This window comes from Chiloscyllium plagiosum, unplaced genomic scaffold (genome assembly GCF_037043375.1).
Source record: "Chiloscyllium plagiosum isolate Xiang-an unplaced genomic scaffold, Cpla_swu_hap1 HiC_scaffold_48, whole genome shotgun sequence".
Taxonomy (NCBI): domain Eukaryota; kingdom Metazoa; phylum Chordata; class Chondrichthyes; order Orectolobiformes; family Hemiscylliidae; genus Chiloscyllium; species Chiloscyllium plagiosum.
In genome coordinates, this window is record NW_028270186.1 from 1,153,192 (window position 1) to 1,176,502 (window position 23,311).

At 43.6% G+C, this 23,311-nt stretch overlaps 1 long non-coding RNA gene across 1 annotated transcript in view; it reads left to right on the forward strand.

Annotated features, from left to right (window-relative positions):
- LOC122543222 (uncharacterized) overlaps positions 1-23,311 on the forward strand; it is a 210,775-nt gene that overhangs the window by 70,432 nt on the left and 117,032 nt on the right. The window contains exon 3 of the long non-coding RNA XR_006309964.2: positions 18,900-19,017. This is a non-coding gene — a long non-coding RNA (uncharacterized LOC122543222). The remainder of the gene's footprint in view (positions 1-18,899; positions 19,018-23,311) is intronic.

The window sequence follows — 23,311 nt, forward strand, 5'->3', positions numbered from 1 at the left end:
TCTGTATTCTGTTCTCTTTTTGTTTGTGTTTCATGTGGTAATCTTGCAAATAAATTCTGTTTTATTTAAAACTAAGTGGTTGGGTCAGCTACATCTCTCCTGGAATATCCACTCGACACCTGCTTAAAACAACGAGCAAAGTTAGGGTCTGGGCTCCTTTCTTGAAATTTTCTGAGGGGATCTGGCCTGGTCCATAACTCTCAGCACGCACCTTCAAACACTGGCACATACAGACCAGGGTTGAAACTGACTTTTAACCCATGTTCTTGTATATTCTTGAAAGACCGTAAAAAACAGGACGAAGAGTAGGCCATTCAGCCCATCAAGCCTGCTCCACCATTCAATATGGTCATGGCTGATCCAACACTCCACATTTCTACTTCCCTGCCTTCTTTGTTGCAAGTAGTTTCAAAGACTCATAACCCTCTGAGAGAAGAAATTCCTCCTCATCTCAGTCGTAAATCGATGCCCTTTAGTTCTGTGACTATGCCCTCTGGTCCTAGACTCTCCCATGAGGGGAAACATCCCCTCAGCATTTACCCTGTCAAGCCCCTTAAGAAGCTTATACGTTTCAATAAGATATCCTCTCACGGACTTTGGAATGATGTTGACAAATGAAAAGATAGCCATTAGCAATTCAACACACAAAATTGAAATCACAACCGTTTCATGACATTTGGGGGCAATTAGTAAATTGGTCTAACCTCATTGTTCTGTGGATGACAGAACTCAGAAGGACTTTGATAATGTAGAGCAGGATTGCAATGTTAGCTGACAGAAATGTTGTTGAATTTGTTGCAGTTAATACAATGTTTATGCAGGTAGTGTGAAATACTGGCTCTGTAGTTATTGCTACCATAAACCTTTTTGGCAAAGTGACAGATGGCATAACTTTCTCTTCGCCCACTTCAGATTCAATGACAATATTAAGTTGTAAATTAAAAGACAGATCCTGTGGTAAATAAGGTGGCAACACTCTTCATATCTCCTTGTTTAATTTAACAAAGCACAGTTTTTTGGGACAATTTCCTGGATCATAAAACAGGACTGATTAAATGATATCTTGATAGCTGCATACTCTTTACTTTGGGATCATTGAGCAGGAGAGGAAGGAATCACAGATTGATTGACAGTCTGCTAGGCCACAACACAAGCCCTTTCTGCAGAGCCATTGTCTTCTTTCTCTTACCTGAAAGTGGAGTTAGTCCCTCTGGTGGAAGCATTTTCTGGGCTCCCTGACCCATACACTGAGGGTGAGATGCTGCTCACTGCCATCAGGTGTGTGTGCCCCACAGGATATCAGTCCAAGATTCTCAGCCTTTGCAATTTTGCGGTTTCAGTGACTGTTTCATCGTTGGTGACTTGGTGGTTATAGTCCATTTGTCCTGGGGGATGGTGGTGTGATGGTTGCAGTGGCAGCATGGTGGTTCCAGTTTGTTCCTTGTGGCTACGGCGAAGATGCTGCAGCTTTGGTGTTGGCATTGGCTTTGGCAGTGGCACAATCATGTAGCCACTTCAGAAACACAGGAGCCGTCAAGAGAACACGAGATGGGAACAAACCTTGTCTTAACTTTCTCACAATTAATCCTTTTCATAATTTCTGTTATGAAAATGGCACTGGATTGTGGCACCTTACACACATCTCACTGTATTTTCATGAATGCAAGTAACAACACATTATTAATCTATTCTATAGTATTCTAAGCTGAGTATGCCTGGAGCAGGGATCTAAACTGTGGCCTTCTAATGCAAAGGTGCAGCTACCAATGGCTGAGGAAGTGTGAACAACAATGTCAGCTTGCATTTCTATAGTACCATTGATGTGATAAAACCTTCCAAAGCATTTCTCAAGTGTGTGAACTACAAAACTTTTACACCTAATCCAGAAGGAGTTATTAAAACATAAGTCCATAAGCCTGGCCGAAGAGACTGCCTTTTACAGATGTCTTAAAAGATGGTAACAAGAAGAGAGGCTGAGAGGTTTTGCAGTGCAGTTCCAGAACTGAGAGATGTGGTGATTACAATGAGGTGAGCCAGGTAGAAGTCCCATAGCATCTGTTTGGGGCTGATAACCTGGTCCAATCAGGGAGTCTTGGCTGACAGATAAGAACAGGAGTGGAAGGGATTCTGTTCACTCTGGGAGCTGGCTCTGAGGGAGCTGGATCAGTGTCAAGGACTGTCCATGTGGAAATAAAGGGGGACTTGGTGAGAGGGTACCGGCCTCTGTGGAGTTATTTCAATGACCCACCAATGGGTGGAACAATGAAATGGCAATTCCCCTAGGTCCAAAACAGGGAAAGTGCAGACATCTGGAGTTCACAAGCCTGGAGTAGATTACAGTGCTTAGGAGGAGTAAGGCCATGGAGGGATTTGGACATGAGGATGATAATTTAAAAATTGAGGTGTGGGTCCCAATATTGATTATGGGTCATTGGATGAGTGGATCAGTGGGGGTTTGGAAAAAGGCAAAATCATTTTGATTGAATGAACTTCCTGGCAATAGGAGGCCGGCCAGGAAAACATTGGAATAATTGGGAAGAACATAGGATTTCAGAGGCAGGTGTGTTGAGGCAAAGGAAGGCTTGGCCTTGATACAGCGCTGGGAAAGGTGATCTTGATGTTAAGGTGGATATAGGGTTGAATGCTCATTGGTTGAGAGCTGAATTAAAATAATGAGGGTGGCACTGTACAGTATACAATGTGGCACCAAGCCAACCAGGCACACTGAGGTGTATTCTTGTCAGAAAGCCCTTTGTTTGTGATTACAACTCAAAGACTGAAGCCCATTTTCCAGGCTATTTCCCAATGTACATTATGGGTGCCATCTATCAGATGAGATCTGAAACCGAGATATTTTTCATGGAAGATTTTATGGTCATGATTACATTATTGGTTGAGCTGCAGTGGGAAGGATATTGTTAAACTGGAAAGGTGCAGAAAACATTTACAAGGGTACTTGTACTGTACTGGGAGGGTTTGACTTTAGGTAAAGGCTGAATAAGCTGGGACTTGCTTCTCTGGAGTGTCAGAGGCTGAGGGGTGACTTTGTACGGGTTTATAACATCATGAGGGGCATGGATAAGGTGAATAGCCAATGTCTTTCCCCTGGGTAGGGAAATCCAAACTAGAGGTCAGACGTTTAAGGTGAGAGGGGAAAGATTCAAAAAGGACACAAGGAGCAACTTTTTCACACAGAGGATGGTGTGTGTGTTTATGGAATGAGCTGCCAGAGGAAGTGGTGGAGGCTGGCACAGTTACAACATTTAAAAGACATTTGGATTGGTATATGAATAGGAAGAGTTTAGAGGGATATGGGTCAAGTGCTGGCAAATGGGACTCGTTCAGTTTGGAATGCATGGTCACCATGGATGAATTAGACTGAAGGGTTTCTTTCTGTGATGTACGACTCGATGAGTCTGTGACTCTGACTCTACAACCTGGTGAGCACGTTGGCTGTTGTATTCACCTGCGTTGCAACAGTGATTACACATAATTAAAACCAAAAAAAGTGCTGGAAAAAAAACTCAGCAAGTTTGACAGTATCTGTGGAGAGTTACATTGGACTCAAAACATTATTTCTTTCTGCACAGGTGCTGCCAGACCTGCTGAGTTTCTCCAGCATTTTCTGTGGTTATTTCAGATCTCTGATATCTGAAGCATTGTTTTGCTTTGATGTGACTGATTGTGTACCATTCGCTGTAAAATGTTTTGGAATGTTCTGCATTCTTTGTACAAGCAGAAGTCATTTCTTTCTAGTCCCTTTATTATCTTTTTGAATTTAAAATGCGTAGTTTATGGCTGAAGCTTCCTTGGCAGCGACTAGGGAAATCTTGAGCAGAATATTCCGCTTGGGCAGTGAAAGGAAAGTTGGGAAAGTAAGATGAAAATGGAAAAATCAGTACTTTGACAATAAGGAAAACAATGGCACGTTTGTTCACACCACCTCTAGCTGGTTACACACCCTATACTAAACTTTGGCATCTGTTTCCCCATTCACCTACAAGACACTCTACAGAACCAATGAACTCCATAGTGACATAAGGATCATATAAAATAAAACTTTAATATTCATAATGTTTCACTTGCTTAGAAATACATACTTTCACAACATAGGTAAGCGTCAATTGTCACTGTCCTTTAAAGTATTAGGAACAGAACTAGAAACATTCGATGCTGCTTCATTTGGGTACGTAAACGTTGTCAGAGAAGCAGAACTGACACTCAAGCAATTTCTTTACCTGCGGCTTAGCTCCTTCAACAGTCACTCCGTAACCTGAACCAGCTCAAATCCTTGAAAGGCCATAGTGAGATTAAAGATCCCGCAATTACTTTCCAGCTGCTATCTTTAGCCATTAGCAGTATTTCCCTTGCTCCCTGAAAATCCACCCAGTGTTTCAGATCAATGGGCTTTCACTCTGATGTTGCCTGACCCGCTGAATATGTCCAGCGTTTCCTGCCGAACTTTCAAATTTCCAACATCCACAGTATTCAGCTTTGGGATGCATGGAATACACTGTCACATGGAGCGTTTGAGTTGAGGACCACAGACGAATTTTAGGGAAAGTTACCCAAACTCCAGGAGGAAGTCAGGAGTGATCCACAGGGATTGGTACTGGGTCCAATTTTTTGTCTTTTATTTAAATTATTTAGATGAGAATATAAAAAGCATTTGTAGCTCAGGTTGAGGTTTAGGTTGTAAGTTTGACCGCTGAGCTGGAAGGTTTATTTTCAGATGTTTTGTCACCATGCTCGGTAACATCATCAGTGATCCTCTGATGAAGCGCTGATGTTCTTTCCCGCTTTCTATTTGTGTGTCTTGCTCTCTAAAGGTGGGTGAAATCATTTCCGATTCTTTTTCTCAGAGGTTGATAAATGGGGTCCAAACTGAGGTGTTTATTGATGGCAGTTCCAGTTTGAACGCCAGGCCTCTCGGATTTCCCATGCGTGTCTCTGTTTAGCCTGTCCCAGGATAGATGTGTTGTCCCAGTCAAAGTGGTATCCTTCTTTGTCGATATGTTAGGATACTAGAGATAGTCTTTTGGTGGGTCATTGGTGCTTGTGTATCCTAGTGGCTAGTTTCTTGCCTGTCTGTCCCATATAGTGTCTGTTACCGTCCTTGCAGGGTATTTTGTAAATGACATTAGTTTTGCTGGTTGTTGGTACAGGGTTTTTTAGGTTCATGAGGAGCTGTTTCAGTGTGTTGATAGGTTTGTGGGCTACCACAACTGCAGTTCCATACAGTGGAATGAACAATCAATGGAGAACTGCAGACCAATGTCTACAGGAAAGTTACACACACAGACCAGAAGCTTCACTACAGAGTAATCATCCCAACACCCACAAACGGAGCTGCTTCAGGGCGTTAATTAGATGGCCCACAATGCACTGCTGCACCCATGAACTATGAGCAGCAGAAGAAAAATACCTATACAACGTACTCAAGAAGAACCAGTCCCCGATAAACACAGTCCACTGATTCTTAAACAACAAACCCAAATAAATAGACACAACGTGCTCCGAAACTCTAGCTACATTACCATCAAAGTACATCTCGGAGATGACTACCAGACTACCCTGACCCCTTGGCATCATGGTAGCCCACAAACCTACCAACACACTGAAACAGCTCCTGATGAACCTAAAGGACCCTGTACCAACAACCAGCAAAACTAATGCCATTTACAAAATACCCTGCAAAGACTGTAACATACACTACATCAGACAGACAGGCAGGAAACTAGCCACCAGGATACATGAGCACCAACTAGCCACTAAGAGACATGACCCATTATCTCTAGTATCCTTACATACAGACGAAGAAGGATACCACTTTGACTGGGACAACACATCCATCTTGGGACAGGCTAAACAGAGACACGCATAGGAAATCCGAGAGGCCTGGCCTTCAAACCAGAACTCCATCAATAAACACATCATTTACCAACCTCTGAAAAAAAGAACTGGAGGTGATATCGCCCATCTTCAGAGACCAAGACACAGAAATAGAAAGAGGGAAAGAACACCAGCGCTCACTGATGATGTTACCGGGCATGGCAACGAAACATCTGAAAACAAACCTTCCAGCTCAGTGAACAAACTTACAACCTCAACAACATAAAAAGCATGGTTAGTAAGTTTGTGGATGATACCAAAATTGGTTGTGTAGTGGACCGTGTATAGTGGACATAGAAATCTTGATCAGTTGGGTGAATGGGCTGAGGAGTGGCAGATGGAGTTTAATTTGGATAACCATGAGGTATTGTGTTTTGGTAAAACAAACAAGGGCAGGCCCAAGTAGAGCCTTGAGTGGTATTGTAGAACAGAGAGACCTTGACGTTCAGGTACATAATTCTTTTATAGTTTGCATTACATGTAGACAGGATCATTAATAAAGCATTGAGCAGACGAGACTTCATTGTCCAGACCTTTGAGTATAATAAGTTGTAAAGGACATTACTGGAGTAATGTGTCCAGTTCTGGTCACCTTATAGGAAGGTTACTGTCAGGCTGGAGAGGATTCAGAAGAGATTTACCAGGGTGTTGCCTGGAATGGGAAGTTTGATTTATAGGGAGAGACTTGATTGGCTGGGACTTCTTTCACTGCAGTTAGGAGTTTGAGGGCTGATCTGATTGAAGTTTATAAAGTCATTATGGGTGTAGATAGGTGAATGGCATTTGTCTTTTCCCCATGTTGGGGGATTTCAAGACTCGGGAGCTATTTTTTAAGGTCAGAGGAGGAAATTTTAAAAAGGACTTGACGAGCAACTGTTTTACTGTGTGGAATGGATTTCTAGAGGTAGCGTTGGATGCAGGGACAGTTTATAAGACATTTGGATAAGTACATGAATAAGAAAGGTTTGAAGGGATATGGACCAAGTGCAGGCAGGTGGGAGTTTGGGATTATGATCAGTGTGGATGAGTTCGACTGACGGGTCTGTTTCCATACCGCATGACTCAATGACTGAAGGAGAGACCAGATGGAGTGCTTGACCTGTTCCTGTGTTGTAAATTCAATGTAAATCTATTTAATGTAAAACAGGAAACTGCACGCAGAGAACCTGTACTTAAATTGACAATTAAATTCAAATTTTTAGCCCTGCTTGTGAAGATATTATCCACGATCAGTTATTATTGCCTCAGAAATTTGTACGCTTTGGGAACTGAAAGTATTAAAGTGCAGACATAAAACAATTGAAGGAGATTAAATTCAGCTAAGAGTAGTTATGCATTGAAATCAGAATTAAAGAATAGCAATATTGCAACAACACAGAATGGTTTAGTATTTGAAATGCTGCCTTGCCTCACAATGAATCATGTTTTCCTTACAGCTCTGCATCAATCCTAACCAAAATCTAATTTATCCTTTTCCCAATTTCAGTCAATTTTAATGCGTTTTTTATTTAAAAATTTGCCTTTGTCTGCTGGTGTTTTTTTTAAAGGAGTGGTTGCCTTCACGTTGCTGTGACTTGCCAAAGAGAAAGTTGGAAGGGAAGCAGGTTGCACTCAGAACTGTTGGTCAGAAATGGATTTCAAACCCTATGACCATAATCAAGACTGAAACTCCATGTCTAGTGTTGAGAAAAAGCTGCACTGGCTGTCAGAAGAGATGCTGAACAGGTCCAAGTGCCCTGAAAGGTGGATGCAAACCAGCTCGTGTCACTATTTGACAACCAGGGACAGTCTTCCTAGTGTTTTAGCTAATACTTATTCCTCAACCAACATCACTAGAAAGCATGTGATCTGGCCATTACCATATTGCTGTTTGTGGGAGCTTGCTATGCACAAATTGAAATGCTATGTTTCAACCTGACACCAGTGACTACATTTCAAAAGTAATCTATTAGTTATAAAGAACCTTGGAACATCCACAGTCATGAAAGGGATTACAGAAATGTGAGTTTTCTGGCCCCCCTTTTATTATTACCGCACAAGGAACATTAGTCTGGACTGGAGGCTCAATCCTCTCAGAGAGAATTAAACCCACAGCTTTCTGACTCAGAGGTGAGAGTGCTCTGAACTGACCCAGAGCTGACCCCAGAGAAATGAGACTGGGGTTGTTACTAAACTCCTTGACCTTTGTTCAGCTGCTTTCTTATCATGACGTGGACAACACATGATGCAACTGTTTATGCTGCTATGGATATGGAAAAGATATACAAGTTGTGACTGGAGGTTAAAAAACACAGATGCTCTGGTTTAGAAACAAGGTGGTCAAGCCAGCTGTACAGTGAAGACCATGCTTTTCTCTCATTCAGAGGTCATCGAGTCAAAAACTCCCATTTGAGAGTGGAGCATAAAATTCAGGGACTCCCATTGCAATTCTGAGGAAGTGCTATCTTTCTGGGAGGTTAGAATACAGTTCTGTCTGTACCCTCCACCAAACACATAAAATCCCCAATCTAAGTCACTGGAACAGATTCACTGAATCATTGTCACATTACCACTTGTGGGATCTTGCTGTGCACAGATTGAGATGTTACATTTCCTACCTTACAAAAGTGACTAAGTTTCAAAAAGATTTTATTCGTTTGGAAGCATTTTATAACATTTGGAGGTTGTAAAGGTGCAATTGAAAAGTAGGTATTTCTTTCTTTCAAATGACATTTGCAGTTTTCCTTCAAAGGAAGCTGGCAAAATGGAAGTGCAAAATGAATTACTGGAGTGAGGAATAAATGTCAAATGGATAAATTTCAGAGGTGTTAGGGAACAAAAGGGGCATGAGAATGAGAGCTGGGGCATAGATAGATTACTGAATGGCTGGGCTGAATGGCCTTTTGTCCTGTGATTTATTTTCAACCTGTTTACTGAACCTGTGGAGCGTACCACCACATAGAAACTGGGCCCAGCCTTTTTCCTGTGCATTAGTGAAGGCCCTTTGAACATTTCACGATAATTCCTCCCTCTCGTATTGGTGTGAGAGATATTTTTCCCAGCGGAATGCAATGCAAGCACTTTCTGTAACTGATATAAAATTCCCTGGGCCTCTTGCCTAGATTTGTCATCCGGTTCCTCGCTGGGGTCGATGATGTGGATGTATTCCTCACCTTTGCGTTCTGCAGGCCGCGATGAATAAAAATGCCCAGAGCAGACAACACACACTCAAATGGTGTCTGCTTCTTCCAACTGCCTTCATTCTCATTTAACTAAATCAAAGCTTAAACCAGGACGCTGCAGCACCACATTTCAGCATTTTATTACCTGACAGCTTACAATACACTTAATTTGCCAAACCTTGTAAGCACAATGTCTTTTGTTTCATTCGATATTGAAATGCAGGCCTCTGACGGATCAATCATGGGGGCCAGGCAGTTCCCTGAAATGTTATTAAGTAGCAGAGGAAATTGGTTAAGGCGAGAGGGCCATCCATCTTTGCTTTTATGTTTCTGAACCAACAAATATGAGAGGGTGTCAGCGCTTTGAAAGATTGTTTATGTGCTGTGGCTGGGAATGGGAAAGGTGGGGGGGGGGGGGGGGGGGGGGTGGGGGGAAGCAGTTATGGCAGTGCTGACAGTGAAGCATTCATCCTCCGCGCAACACTGAGCAAATTGCTTGTGGTGCGAGACAGGGCCCATAAATCACCACCAGGCGATGCTGTACCTACAGTCTGTTACATCCCCCACAGATGACAGCCGCATAATAATCCCTCAAGGCAGCAATGTAATCCTTACCTAGGAGGGTGGGGGAGCTTCAGCTCCACACGAGATGGTGGGTGTCAGAGGTAAAGGACCAGGGAGCTGGACCCAGTCACCTATCGAACAACCCAAGCTGTGTGATAAAAGCACAGAAATGCTTCAACTTTGGACGGGGGGGGGGTTGTGTCTTTGCAATTTGCACAGATATGCATTTATATGACGACAGCACCTGCCAGTGGAAGGCTCAGAAGGTGGAGGGGTTGAGAAATCCCTGTCTGCATATCCTCACGTCAGTGATGCCATCTCAGTTTCTCCAGCCTCATGAATAATCATCAGGCCAAATGAAAACTGATGAAGTGTGAGTGATGGTTTGCTATCTTCATCTTCCCCTGCCAGACCTGTTCATGGATGGACCTGAGACTGAGGCCTTCTGCCTGCAAGGTTGCCAACTCCGGCTGGAGATATGACCTGCTGTCAGATCTAAGGGCTGCAGTTCCTTCTGGGACCTCCAGCCAAGTCACATGTGTTTCCCTCCCACTCCTCAGTTCTCAATGTGCATTCATGTAGAACCCAGACCACATTACTGGGGTGGAAATGTGTTGCTGGAAAAGCGCAGCAGGTCAGGCAGCATTCAAGGAGCAGGAGAATCGACGTTTCAGGCATGAGCCCTTCCTCAGCATTCCTGAAGAAGGGCTCATGCCTGAAACGTCGATTCTCCTGCTCCTTGGATGTTGCCTGACCTGCTGTGCTTTTCCAGCAACACATTTCCAGCTCTGATCTTCAGCATCTGCAGCCCTCACTTTCTCCCACATTACTGGGGCGGCTGGTTGCAATTGGAAAACTTCAAAAACACAGGAGCAAAAGAAAACTTTGCAGATGATGGAAAATGAGAATTGTCTGGAAGGCTGTGCAAGGCTGTGGAGGTTGGGAACGTATATGTAAGCTGCTCAAGCTTCGCCCAGTGCCTGTGAAAGAAAATGACAGCCAAGAAATGGCTCGTAAATTTCATTTAATCAGCCAGAATTAATTTGCAGCTTAAATATTAATTTGCAAATCTTCCCAACATTATTCATATCATGACCAGACATTAATTGGAAGCTTGGGCCTGATTTAGAATGCATCGCAGTGATATAAAAAAATGCCTTCTTGCCAATGATTCTTGTACTCGAAGCAGTTTAGACCCAGGGGATGCCAGGCATTCCTGTCCTATCAGAGTCTCGCACCTTGGAAACAAGCAAGAGACCAGGCGGAAATAAAGATCTGGAGCTTCAGAGGTCAGGTGTTGTCCTGACTGGAATGTCCTTGGAAGTGGGAATGCTATCCAGCTGTATGCCACAAACCCACATCAAATGAAAACACTGAGTCCCCTTGAAGGTGTGCAGAGTTGAGCTTACACATGTATGTGTTGAGACACCAATGAGTTGTCAGGTATAAAACTGGCACAAATACTTGATGGTAGTGTGAGGCACAATAGCCAACCCAGACACAAACCTGACTGAAGGACTTGGAAGCAACACCTTCAACAAACAACTGCTTTGGCAAAATGCTGCTTTCGCAGCATCCCGTTTGTATCCTTCGGATCCCCCATGAAGTATGACTGCACAGCCTTCCTCAGAAGCCAGTTACAAAAACATTTGTTGGAACTGTGTAAGAATAACACGTTGCCTAATAGTGTACAAGAGGATGCGTCAACCACAACTGACTCTGGACAAATTTTTCGGATATACAATGAAGGATTCTTTTACCTTTGCAAAGAGTGTGTTTCTTCATTGTTGCTATGGCAATCACAAAGCCGCTGCTCAAGGAAGAGGTTGACATTTGTAGGGGATCCCATGTCATGGCAGTGCAGATGCACATCCATGGTCTGTATTGGTGTTAACGGAACTTAACAACTCGTGCAGCTGTGTTCAGCCTCAATGGTATCAACCAAGTCCAAATAAATGGTGTTGCTGTGGGCTCTTCTCTAGGCCCAGCTCTCACTGAGCCTCTCTTAGCTTCTACAAACATTGCATTTTTGATGGAACAACACCTCACCCCCTATGCCTTGCATATTTCCAGTATGTTAGCTATCTTTGATTCGATATACACCAGAATGAGCTCCACTCTATCCTCAAATTCATCTTTCAACTGGAGCAGGTGAACGAGCTGCCTTTCCGATGTGCCAGTTGAAAATTGTACTGTTGGGTTTTCCACTTTGTCTGCCACAGGCCTACCTTCACTGGTCTTTGTGGATGTTGGAATTCATATATCTCTCCTGCTGTAATATTACAACTTTATAAATTGGGACGATGCTATTTGCTTACCACATAAGCTTAATGGCCAAATATGGTGTATCAAAGCTTTCCAGTGGATGATCCATCTCAGCCTCCTCCTGAGGTCCCTGATACCACAGATGCAAGGATCCAGCCAGCGGGGCAGACTGTCTGCTGGTTGGAGTCATTCCTGGCCCATAGGAACATGACCGTGGTTATTGGAGGTTGGTCATCTCAGTTCCAAGACATCTGTGCAGGATCTCTTCAGGGCAGTGTCCGAGGCCCAACCATCTTCAGCTGCTTCATCAATGACCTTTCCTCCATTAGAAGGTCTAAAATGGGGATGTTCACTGATGATTGCACAACCTTCAGCACCATTTGCAATTCCCCAGATGCTGAAGGAGTGCATGTTTAAATACAACAAGATCTGGACAATATCCAGGCTTGGGCTGATAAATGCCAAGTAACATTCACGCCACACAATGCCAAGCAATGACCATCTCCAATAAAAGACATTCAACGGTGTTATCATCACTGAATACCCAACTATCACCCCATCTTATGGGTTACCATTAACCAGAAACTCAACTGGACTAGCCATTTAAATACAGTGGTGGCATGAGCAGGACAGAGGCTAGGTATACTGCAACAAGAATGCACCCCCTGACTCCCAAAAGGCTGTCCACCATCTATAAGGTACAAGCCAGGAGTGTGGGCATTGTGGATTTGATTTGGGAATCAGAGAGTGCATCACAGCGACAGAAACAAAGGTTGTTGAGGAAGGTTTGTTTACTGAGTCAGTATGGGTGGAAGGTAGGAACAGCAAGGGAACAGCCACCTCATTGGGGGTTTTCTACAGACCCCTTAACAGCAGTAGTGCTTGGCAAGAAGGATTAGGGAGAACCCAAAGGCATTTTACTCATACATGAGGAATAAGAGAATGATCAGGGAGAAGATAGGGCTGGTCAGGGATAGCAGAGGGAACTTGTGTGTGGAGTCTGAGCAGATAGGGGAAGCCCTAAATGAGTTTCTTGCTTTGGTTTTCACTAAGGAAAGGGACCTTGTTGTGAATGAGAATTTTGAGGAGATGGGATACAGTCTTGACCAGATCAAAATTGATGAAGTTGATATGCTAGAAACTTTGGAAACATTAAGATAGATAAGTCCCCAGGACCAGACCAGATTTATCCTAGGCTGCTCCGGGAAGCGAGAAAGGAGGTTGCTAAGCGAAGATCTTTGCTTCCTCACTCTCCATGGGATTCGTACCGGAGGATTGGAAGGAGGCAAATGTTGTTCCTCTTTTCAAGAAGGGAAATAGGGAAATCCCTGGCAATTACAGACCAGTCAGTCTTATGTCTGTGGTCAGCATAGTTTTAGAAAGAATTCTGAGGGATAGGATTTATAACTATTTGGCAAAACACAGCATGATTAAAGGCAGTCAGCATGGCTTTGTGAGGGGCAGGTCAGGCCTCACAAATCTTATTGAGTTCTTTGAGGAGGTGACGACAGGTCGAAGATCGAGCAGTGGATGTGGTGTATATGGACTCCAGCAAGGCATTTGATAAGGTTCCCCGTGGTAGGCTCATTCAGAAAGTCAGGAAGTATGGGATACAGGGAGACATGGCTACCTGGATCCAGAATTGGCTGGTTGACTGAAGGCAGAGAGTGGTTGTAGATGGAAAGTATTCTGCCTGGAGGACAGTGTTGAGTGGGGTCACACAGGGCTCTGTTCTTGGGTCTCTGCTCTTTGTAGTTTTTATAAATGACGTAGATGAGGAGGTTGAGAGATGGGTTAGTAAATTTGCAGATGACATGAAGATTGGAGGTGCCGTCAATAGTATCGAGGGATATTACAGGCTGCAGAGTGACATAGACAGGATGCAGAGCTGGGCTGAGAAATGGCAGATAGAATTCAACCTGGATAAATGCGAAGTGATGCATTTTGGAAGGTCGAACTCGAATGCTGAATATTGGATTAAAGACAGGATTCTTGGCAGTGTGGTGGAACAGAGGGACCTTGGTGTTTAAGTACATAGATCCCTCAAAGTTGCCACCCAAGTGGATAGGTTGTTAAGAAAATATATGATGTTTTAGCTTTCATTAAAGGGGGATTGAGTTTAAGAACTGCAAGGTTTTGCGAAAGCTCTACAAGTCCCTGGTGAGGCCACACTTGGAATATTGTGTCCAGTTCCTATTTTTGGAAAGATACAGAGGCTTTGGAGATGGTGCAAAGAAGGTTTACCAGGATGCTACCTGGACTGGAGGGCTTGCCTTATGAACAGAGATCGACTAAGCTTGGACTTTTCTCTGTGGAGAGAAGGAGGAAGAGAGGAGACCTGATCGAGGTATACAAGATAATGAGAGGAATAGATAGAGTCAATAGCCAGAGACTTTTCCCCAGGGCAGGATTGACTGATACGAGGGGTCATAGTTTTAAGATATCAGGAGAAAGGTTTAGAGCAGACATCAGAGGTAGGTTATTTACACAGAGAGTTGTGAATGCATGGAATGTGTTGCCAGCTGTGGTGGTGGAAGCAGAGCCATTGGGGACATTTAAGTGACTGCTGGACATGCACATGGATAGCAGTGAGTTGAGGGGTGTGCGGGTTAAGTTATTTTATTTTACATTGTAGGCCAAAGGGCCTGTTCTGTGTTGTACTTTTCTATGTTATATGTTCTACCTCCAGCACATAGATGACAGCGGTTTAAGAAGGCAGCTCAGAACCACCTTATCGAGGGCCAAAGAGGGATGGGCAATAAATGTTCACTCAGCCAAAAATGCCTACTTCCCATAAATGAATTAAAATAATGTGAATTTTAAAACCAGTTACGTAGGCCATACACCCAGCTGACTGATGGATCTTATTAAACTGCATGTCCCTTTGGCTGTTGTCAACTTGACCTGAACTACCCTAACCTTACAAAAGTCAGAACACAGGGAAGAATTTTCCAAGTCAGAATTGGAGCAGGCTGCAGTGTATGTCTAGTCTGGCGTGGTCTAGTTGTGTGGATTCCTGTCACCTGGAAGAAGGACTGTTGTCTTCTCCACCACCCTGTCCAGTAACACCATCATGTCGCTCTGTGCAAAGCGGAGAATGAGCCTTCCTTTCCTCTGGGCCATGAGTGCTGCAGTGTGACCAATTATTCTAGGCTTGCAGCTTCGGAATAGCCGTGGGCTTTAATTATGTTGCTGGATGTGTGAAAACTAGGTGATCCCAGCAATGGTGAACACCTCTGGCTGTGTGGGTCAGGTTTCCCTGGAAAAGACACGCAAAATCCCAACTGCATAACTAACCACGTGAAAGGCAGGAGATTGCATGAGAAAAGTCATTCTGAATCTCAGTTGACAAAACACTTCCTCCTGAAATGAGGAAAATTCTTCCACATTCAGCGTGACTCTGTGATTGCTCACCATTTACTGAAAGTCGCCAAGTGTTAAGAATAACACTAACCACATTATCAGTCAGGCTTGCAATATTTCTCACCTATGCTTGCTATAACCTGTGTAGATAATATGCAGGGCCCAGTCCTCTGTAGGCAAAATACATTTTGTTCAGGTGTCATGCCTTTTCAATGAAAGAAAAGCTTGCAGAGCATTATTCCTTGGCACCCACAGACACACACACACTCAGTGCTGCAGCCAGTCTGATGCACCATCCAGCAGATATCTCCATCTCCATATGGCACCCAGTCACTAGAATGTCATGGAACCCAATTCAGTGTCTTTCCCAAGCTCAATGACTATCAGTCCTGTTTGGAGACAAAGCACCAGGGGATGCTGAGATTGCACATTCAGCCATGATCATGTTGAACGGCAGTGCAGACTCGAAGGGCCGAATGGCCTACTCCTGTACCTATTTTCTATGTTTCTATGTCTCTGATTGCCTCTGCACTCAGGATATCCATAAATGATGGAATGTCTTGGAGGACATGGTCCAGAACATTTTGATTAAGTAGATTTCCTTTTCTTTCATTATAATTTGAAGTTCATTATCTCTCTTTAAAAAGAAAGCAATATTTGATTTTGACTGATGACAATGCCATCCTAATTGGTATTTTATAAAAGTGCCAGTGATTTGACAGCAGCAACTGTTGTAATTGGTCTGCATTCATTTCAAGATAAAGCACTTGCTGGAGAGCTGGTCATCATCCCGACTTAGACAAGTTGCGTTACGAACATCCAACCGAACTCTCAGAGAGCTCATTTGGCTTAACTGGCCATATCTTCTCTTCTTGTTAATTATTCTTACCGATCTTCAACCATGCTGAAGCTGAGGAACATGGAGGAGATTTCATCTCTTGTTCGTACGATTTCCAACCAAATGAGACCATTCTGATACAAAAAGACAGAAAATGCTGAAAACACTCATTGTATCAGGCAGTATCTGTGCAGAAAGAAACAGAGTTAATGGTTTGACTCCATGACGTTTCATCAGAATTGAGAGAACTTAGAAATGCAGCATGTTTTCAGGCAGTGAAAGGAGGCATGATAAAGAAGAGAATGTCTGCAGATGGAGGAGAGGTGGATGAAATGATAAAAGACTTCAGGGGGCAAAAACAAAGGGCAAAACATGTCTCAAAAAGGTGTGGATAGCAGCTACGCAGCTATCTGAAGACAGAGCAAAGAAATCAAGAAAGAAACGAGGGAAAATAAATAAAAAAGACTGCAAGAAACATAAAACCAAATGATGGCAAAGGTTTTGATCTAAAAGTTTGGAATTCACTGTTGAAGTCAAGTAAACTGAGGTACTGTTCCTCAAATGAGTGTTGAACTTCTTTGGAACAGGAGGACAAAGAAAGATTGACACTTGAAATGACAGGTGGCAGACTTTACAGGTTGAATGTAAGCAGTGCCCAGTCCATGTTTTGTCTCTCTGGTACAGAGATGACTACCACACCATGCGGCTCAGTGGTTAGCACTGCTGCCTCACAGCACCAGGGACCTGGGTTCGAGTCCAACTTCGGGTGACTGTCTGAGTGGAGTTTGCATATTCTCCCCTTGTCTGCGTGTTTTCCTCTGGGTGCTCCATTCTCCTCCCACTGCCCAAAGATGTGCAGGTTAGATGGATTGGCCATACTAAATTGTCCATAGTGTCCAGGGTTATGCAGGCTGGATGGATTAGCCATGGGAAATGAAGGGTTTTAGGGATAGGGTAGGTCTGGGTGGGATGCTCTTCAGAGGGTCAGTGTGACTCGATGTGCTGAATGGCCTATTTCCACAGTGTATGAATTTTATACTACATTTAAAAAAGTACAAGTCAAAAATGGTGTGACTCTGAAGGAGTGTTTGGGTGATGAGAAAGGAAGAGGTAAAAGAGCATGAACATGTGGCAAGTGGCGAAGGAGTGGATCAGAAGGATGCTTGGGGAGCAGTCCCTTTGGAATACTGAGTGAGGAACGGAGGGAGATATCTGCTTCGTTGTGGCATTGCACTGGCAGGAAGAGCAGCGGGTGATCCAATGATTGCTGAGGTAATCCTAACAATTTCTGGGTGGAAGCCGAAAGAAACAAGTGAGGACAAATTGACCCGTAAACACACGACTGATGGGAGGAAGCCTTGTTTGAGAAAGGAAAACATTGGAAGCATTTGATTGGAGTGTCTGAACACAAAGCAGTAGGATGCTAGAATTTATAGTTAAGGCAGTTGAGTACACCAGGAGGTGCTGATTAAATTACACCTTGAACATTGGTTCGTGTTCAGACCAGGATGTACCATCGAGGTCAAGTGTCGGCCTGTGACATGTGGAAGGCACAGATTTCACTGTGAGAGGTTCACTTAGCCTATAGTGAGATCTAGCAAGCAATCAACGAGGAAGAAAATCTGTCATGTTGACATGCAGTTTTCTAAATTGCCAAAATGTCATCGTTACAAGAAAATATTGTGGAGTTGTAGTACATGGAGGGCAATTTATTAAAGGTATTTGATTTCCTTTATGGCTGTCTCATATCAGTATTGCTGAGAATCACAAAACATTCTACAAATGGAGTGCATTCAGTCTCACTGTGTTTCACGGATGCTGGAATGAAATATAATTTGTCCCTCTGCATCTAATTATCTGTCAGCTCCCGATAGTTTGTTTTCTAAATCACCATAACAGCCACAAACTCACAGGTCATAAAGAAAGTGATTCAGCTCAGACAGCTGGCTAATGGGAGACTAGGAACTGTCAACCAAAAAATTACAGGTGAGCCATGACATGCATTTGTAAGCAGCGCCTGGCAACATCAGGAAACACCTTCCCTCATTTTACCACCGTGTTGTTAAAGCTCTGAATTTCACACAGAAACTGAGACCAAAAGTCAGACCAAACCAAAACAGCACGTTGACAGATTGGTATGGATTTTAACACGACAGGTGTCATGTAACTGTGAGATACTAAAAAAAATCTCATATAGAGAGACTTGTGCATTCTTTCCTCTACCTCAGAAGGTCATTTGTTCAAATCCAATTTAGGAGATGTGAGCAAAACCTCTGGGCTGAGGTTAGCTGTACTGAAGTGGTGCTGCACTGTTGATGGTGCTCTGTTTCAGATGAGACATTAAATTGAGTCCGATCTCCCCTTGCATAAACATAAAAGATCCCACTTTGAAAGATAAGAGCAGGGTGTCCTCCCTCAGTATCCTGATCAATATTTAGCCCTCAGCCAATGGCACTAAAACACATCAGCTGATCCTTTCTTTGTTTGACCTTGTCAGAGCTTGCTGTTCACAAATTGGCTGCCACATTCCCTGCATTATAACAGTGAATACCATCAAAAGTATGTGAATGGTTGTAAAGCACTTTGGGAGGTCCTGAGGTGGTAAAAGATGCTGTAGAAATTCATGTACTTTCTAATCCAGACAAGGGAAAACCAATGCCCAATGGCACATGGGGCCTTTACAGCCATCAAGTAGTATTGCCTCCAGAAACATTTGTCAAACCACCCAGGGGATCTAGGAAATATTTAGGGGAGTGGGAATCAGAGAATTTAAGAGGGAAAGGAACTCAGGTAACCTGATTTTTCTATTTTGACAGAATAATCTTTCATGACTGACAATGAGAAGTGGTCTGAGGCTGTTTTTCTGGTTGGGAAAGGAATGTGTTTGCTACAGCGAGGTGAAGAAACAGCAAGAGCAGCAAGAAGACTTCTAACGTAAGTCACCTTATACTCATCTCCTGATTGCTGCTGATTCACTAAAAAGGCTAACTACTGGAACAGATAAACGAGTGAAAGTGCATGTGGATACAGTATAGTTTGATCATAAAATATATCAGCAACTGTCCCTATCAAATATTTTCATTGATCCGACACATATTTTTGTTTCTCATTTGCATGGTTTCCTGACCAATTTCACCCCATATTCATAAACAATATGGACTGAATCCTGCAGCTTTTTGACACAGTGTAAGTTATTTTGAGTTTTCTGAGAGGTTTCTGTCACCAGGCCAAACAACATTGCTTGCTGTATCGTTAACTTGCGTCGTTATTGTGTACTCCAACCCTACTTCATATCTGATTTCAGTCCCAACTTACCACATGCTATTCCCAGAACAACTCACCACTCAGCGATATCCCAGCATTTACTGGCATCTCTTGTACTTGAGCCATCTTTAAAAAGCCATTGAGCATCCAGCCAAGTAATGTCAGTCTGGAGCTGTCCTGTTTAGTTCCTGATATTTGCCTCAGACATGGCGGACAGTCGGAAGTTGGTGCTCTGCTTTGTGGTCATTGACATGAATGTCCAGCTGGATGGGGTCAAGCAGACACACGACTTCGTCTTCACTTTGGGCCAGCAGTAGATGCTACAACACCTAGTCTGAGGTTGCCAAGGATGGACACAGCCTCAGCTGTCAGCAGAAATGCCCAGCTCTGTAGGTCAATGGCCTACTTTATGCTGCCAACTTCTTTCCAATTTGTCACACGGTCTGTATCTCTGGTAGTCAGCTACCTTCCATCAAGGCTCATGCTCTATCACTCTCAGTATTGCCTGTAACATTGTCCCTCACTCACTGTCAATCATCCAGACTCTCAACAGTACCTACCCTGCGTTACTTACTCAGAACATCTCCTCACCTGCACCAAAGCAAACAGCTGTGCCATTGTCACAAAGCTCGTCCCTTTTTTTCCGAAAAGCTGTTCTTTGGCTCAAGGAGACTCTGTCCTTGATTGTTTTCAGGAGGTAATAAACCAGGCCTGGCTCTGATTAGTCTGGTTTGGTACAGAGGCTAAAGGGTATTGAGAGGTCTTTTTGTTTGCGTGTATAAACAGATGAGACTTCAGGCCAAAGTGGTCATGTTTAAGAAGCGACCTGTATAATGAAAGGGGAATGGTCAGCTCTCTCGCTGAGCTGAGCAGTTTAGTTCAGTCCAGAACTGGTTTGGAGTTCAACAGTGAGCTGTGTGGAAACTCTCTCTTTATGCCCTTCTAACTTCAACCTGAAAGCACCTGATCCTTTTATTGTACTGTGTTTTAAAGGGGGTTTGCTTATTGGCACTGTTGTGTATATTTGAAACAGTATACTTAAGTCTAGTTTGGACAGACGGAGTTCTGTAGGGGTCTTTATTCTGTTCTTCATGTTTCATTGGGTAATTTTGTGAATACATTTTTTGTCTGTTTTAAACCTGGTAGTCAACCTCGCTAACTTAATCTGGGTAACTTTCACTGTATACTTAACGAAACAATTTGCAAAGTTATAGTCTGGGCTGCGTGCTTAAGAATGTTTTGAATGGTCTGCCCTAGTCCAATACACCATCCACTTGCATCTCCTTTCATATCTGCCTCTCAGTCTTTCCAGGAGGAAAGCAGCTCCTATTAGGATAAAAGGAGTCAAGATTGGTGTTGGCTGCCCATTTTTTGGCTCCTAACCCCTTCTATACAGAACATCCTGACCATGAGTGGCTGACTGACTATACCATGTGCCTGAACTGGTATTGAAGCCTGCCCTTGACTTACCGAGCTGGGATGCCTCAGCAAAGGCTATCCTCCTTGACATGACTAAAACCTGCTGACAACCACAACCAGCTTCTTTCCTTTCTGTCTGCGCTCAGTCATAAAGCAAGATAAAAGTGATATGCACCTATCTTGGCTGAGGGGGCAAAGTGCAAAAAGGCAAGACTATGCAAGGCAGGAATGATGTTGGGCTCAGATTGAGTGCTGTGACAGTGAACTATCTGCCTGGCAATGCAGCTTGGTCCAGTCCATGAGCTGGGTGTGTGTCCCTCAGCTCCCAGTGTCCTGGCTGCAACATTACAATGAAAGCTGTTGGTGCATCGTGCGGTACATGCAGAAGAGCCCTCGAGGTGGATTTCAGATATGCCTCGAGGGTTGTTTCTTTAGAACAATGTCAGATACCAGTGTTCACGGATGTGGGGTGATGTGGCCAGAGACAATGGATCGTGTCTTGACATAGTGGTGCACAACTTCCAACATGAATGTGCTTCTGAGTAACCAGAAAGCTGAATTTACCGGGTGCATGGCCTGGATTTCCTGTCGAGTTCTCTCAAACTCCAGCTTGTTTCCTGAGTTTAGTAAGATAGAAAGCTGAATATTAATGAGGGGAGTTGGGCTGTCAACAAAATGTTTAACAAGTCTCATCTCCCTGAACTGAGATCTCACTGTCACCTGGCAAGGAGCTTGTCTTGCTGCTTGTCAAAGCAAAAAGGATGGAGCGAGATACTCCTGACATTCAGCTGGGCCTCACCAGACTTCATGTCTGATTCTACTACAACTATTGCTGCAGCCCATCTTACCCATATCCCGATAAGAGCCCACCCTTGGCCTATTTGCTATCTTTCAGTAAATTTATGATTCCTCAGAATATTTGGAGAAATCTGATGGCATAGTAGTGCAGTAAATGGATTATTAATCCAGGGGTCAAGGCTAGTACTTCATAGAGATGGATTCCAATCCTGCTATGATACCTGGCAGAATTTAAAATTAAATCATAATTCTGGAATTAAAAGCCAACATCAGTTATGGCAACAATGATGGTATTATCAAGTGTGGTGAAAACCCCACCTGATTCACTCATGTTCTTGAGGGACAGAAATTTGCCATTCACATCCAGTTGACTGACGTGTGATTGTCGGCCCTCAGCAATGTGCGAGTCCTTGAAATGGCCGAGCAAACCATTCAGTTGAATGGCAGCAATTCGTGGCATCACCTCCATTCTATGTATGAACAAGTTAACAGATATCTTAAAAGTTTTCTTAATGTACCACTGGGACCACTGCTGTTTGTGATATACATAAATGATCTGGGGAAGGTATGGGTGGTCTGATTAACAAGCTTACAGATGACACAAAGGTTGGTGGAGTAGCAGATAGTGACGGGAACTGTCAGAGGATGCAACAGAATATTGGTAGATTGGAGAGTTGGGCAGAGAAATGGCAGATGGAGTTCAATCTGGGCAAGTGCGAGGTGGTGCATTTTGGAAGATCCAATTCAAGAATGAACTATACAGTAAATAGAAAAGCCCTGGGGAAGATTGACGTACAGAGAGACCTGGTGTTCAGGTCCATTATACCCTGGTCGATGGAGTGTTCATGAAGGCATTCGACATGCTTTCCTTCATCGGATGGGGTATTGAGTACAAGAGTTGGCAGGTCATGTTACAATTGTATAGGATTTTGGTTTGGCCATATTTGGAATACTGCATACAGTTCTGGTCGACACATGAACAAAATGATGTGGAAGCTTTGGAGAGGGTGCAGAGAAGGTTCACCAGGATGTTGGATTAGTGGTGCTGGAAGAGCACAGCAGTTCAGGCAGCTTCGAAGTCGACGTTTTGGGCAAAAGCCCTTCATCAGGAATAAAGGCAGTGAGCCTGAAACGTGGAGAGATAAGATAGAGGAGGGTGGGGGTGGGGAGAAAGTAGCATAGAGTACAATGGGTGAGTGGGGGAGGGGATGAAGGTGATAGGTCAGGGAGGAGAGGGTGGAGTGGAGAGGTGGAAAAGGAGATAGATTGTCTAGTGTGGAGGGTGCTAGCTATGAAGAGAGGTTGAGTAGATTAGGATTATTTTCATTAGAAAGACAGGGGTTGAGGGGGTACCTGATTCAGGTCTACAAAATCATGACACATACAGGCAGGTGGATAGCGAGAAGCTTTTTCCCAGAGTTGGGGAACAACAATTATTAGGGGTCATGAGTTCAAGATGAGAGGGGAAGTGTTTAAGGGAAATATGCGTGGAAAGTTCTTTAAGCTGAGGGTGGTGGTTGGTAGGGGCGGGCATGATAGCATTATTTAAGATGTATCTAGATAGATACATGAATGGACAGGGAGCAGAGGGATACAGATCCTTAGAAAATAGGTGACAGGTTTAGAGAGAGGATCTGGATTGGCACAGGCTTGGAGGGCGGAAGGGCCTGTTCATGTGCTGTAATTTTCTTTGTTCTTTGTACTGTACAGATTATAGTGTAAATGGGGAACCCACGATTCCTAATCC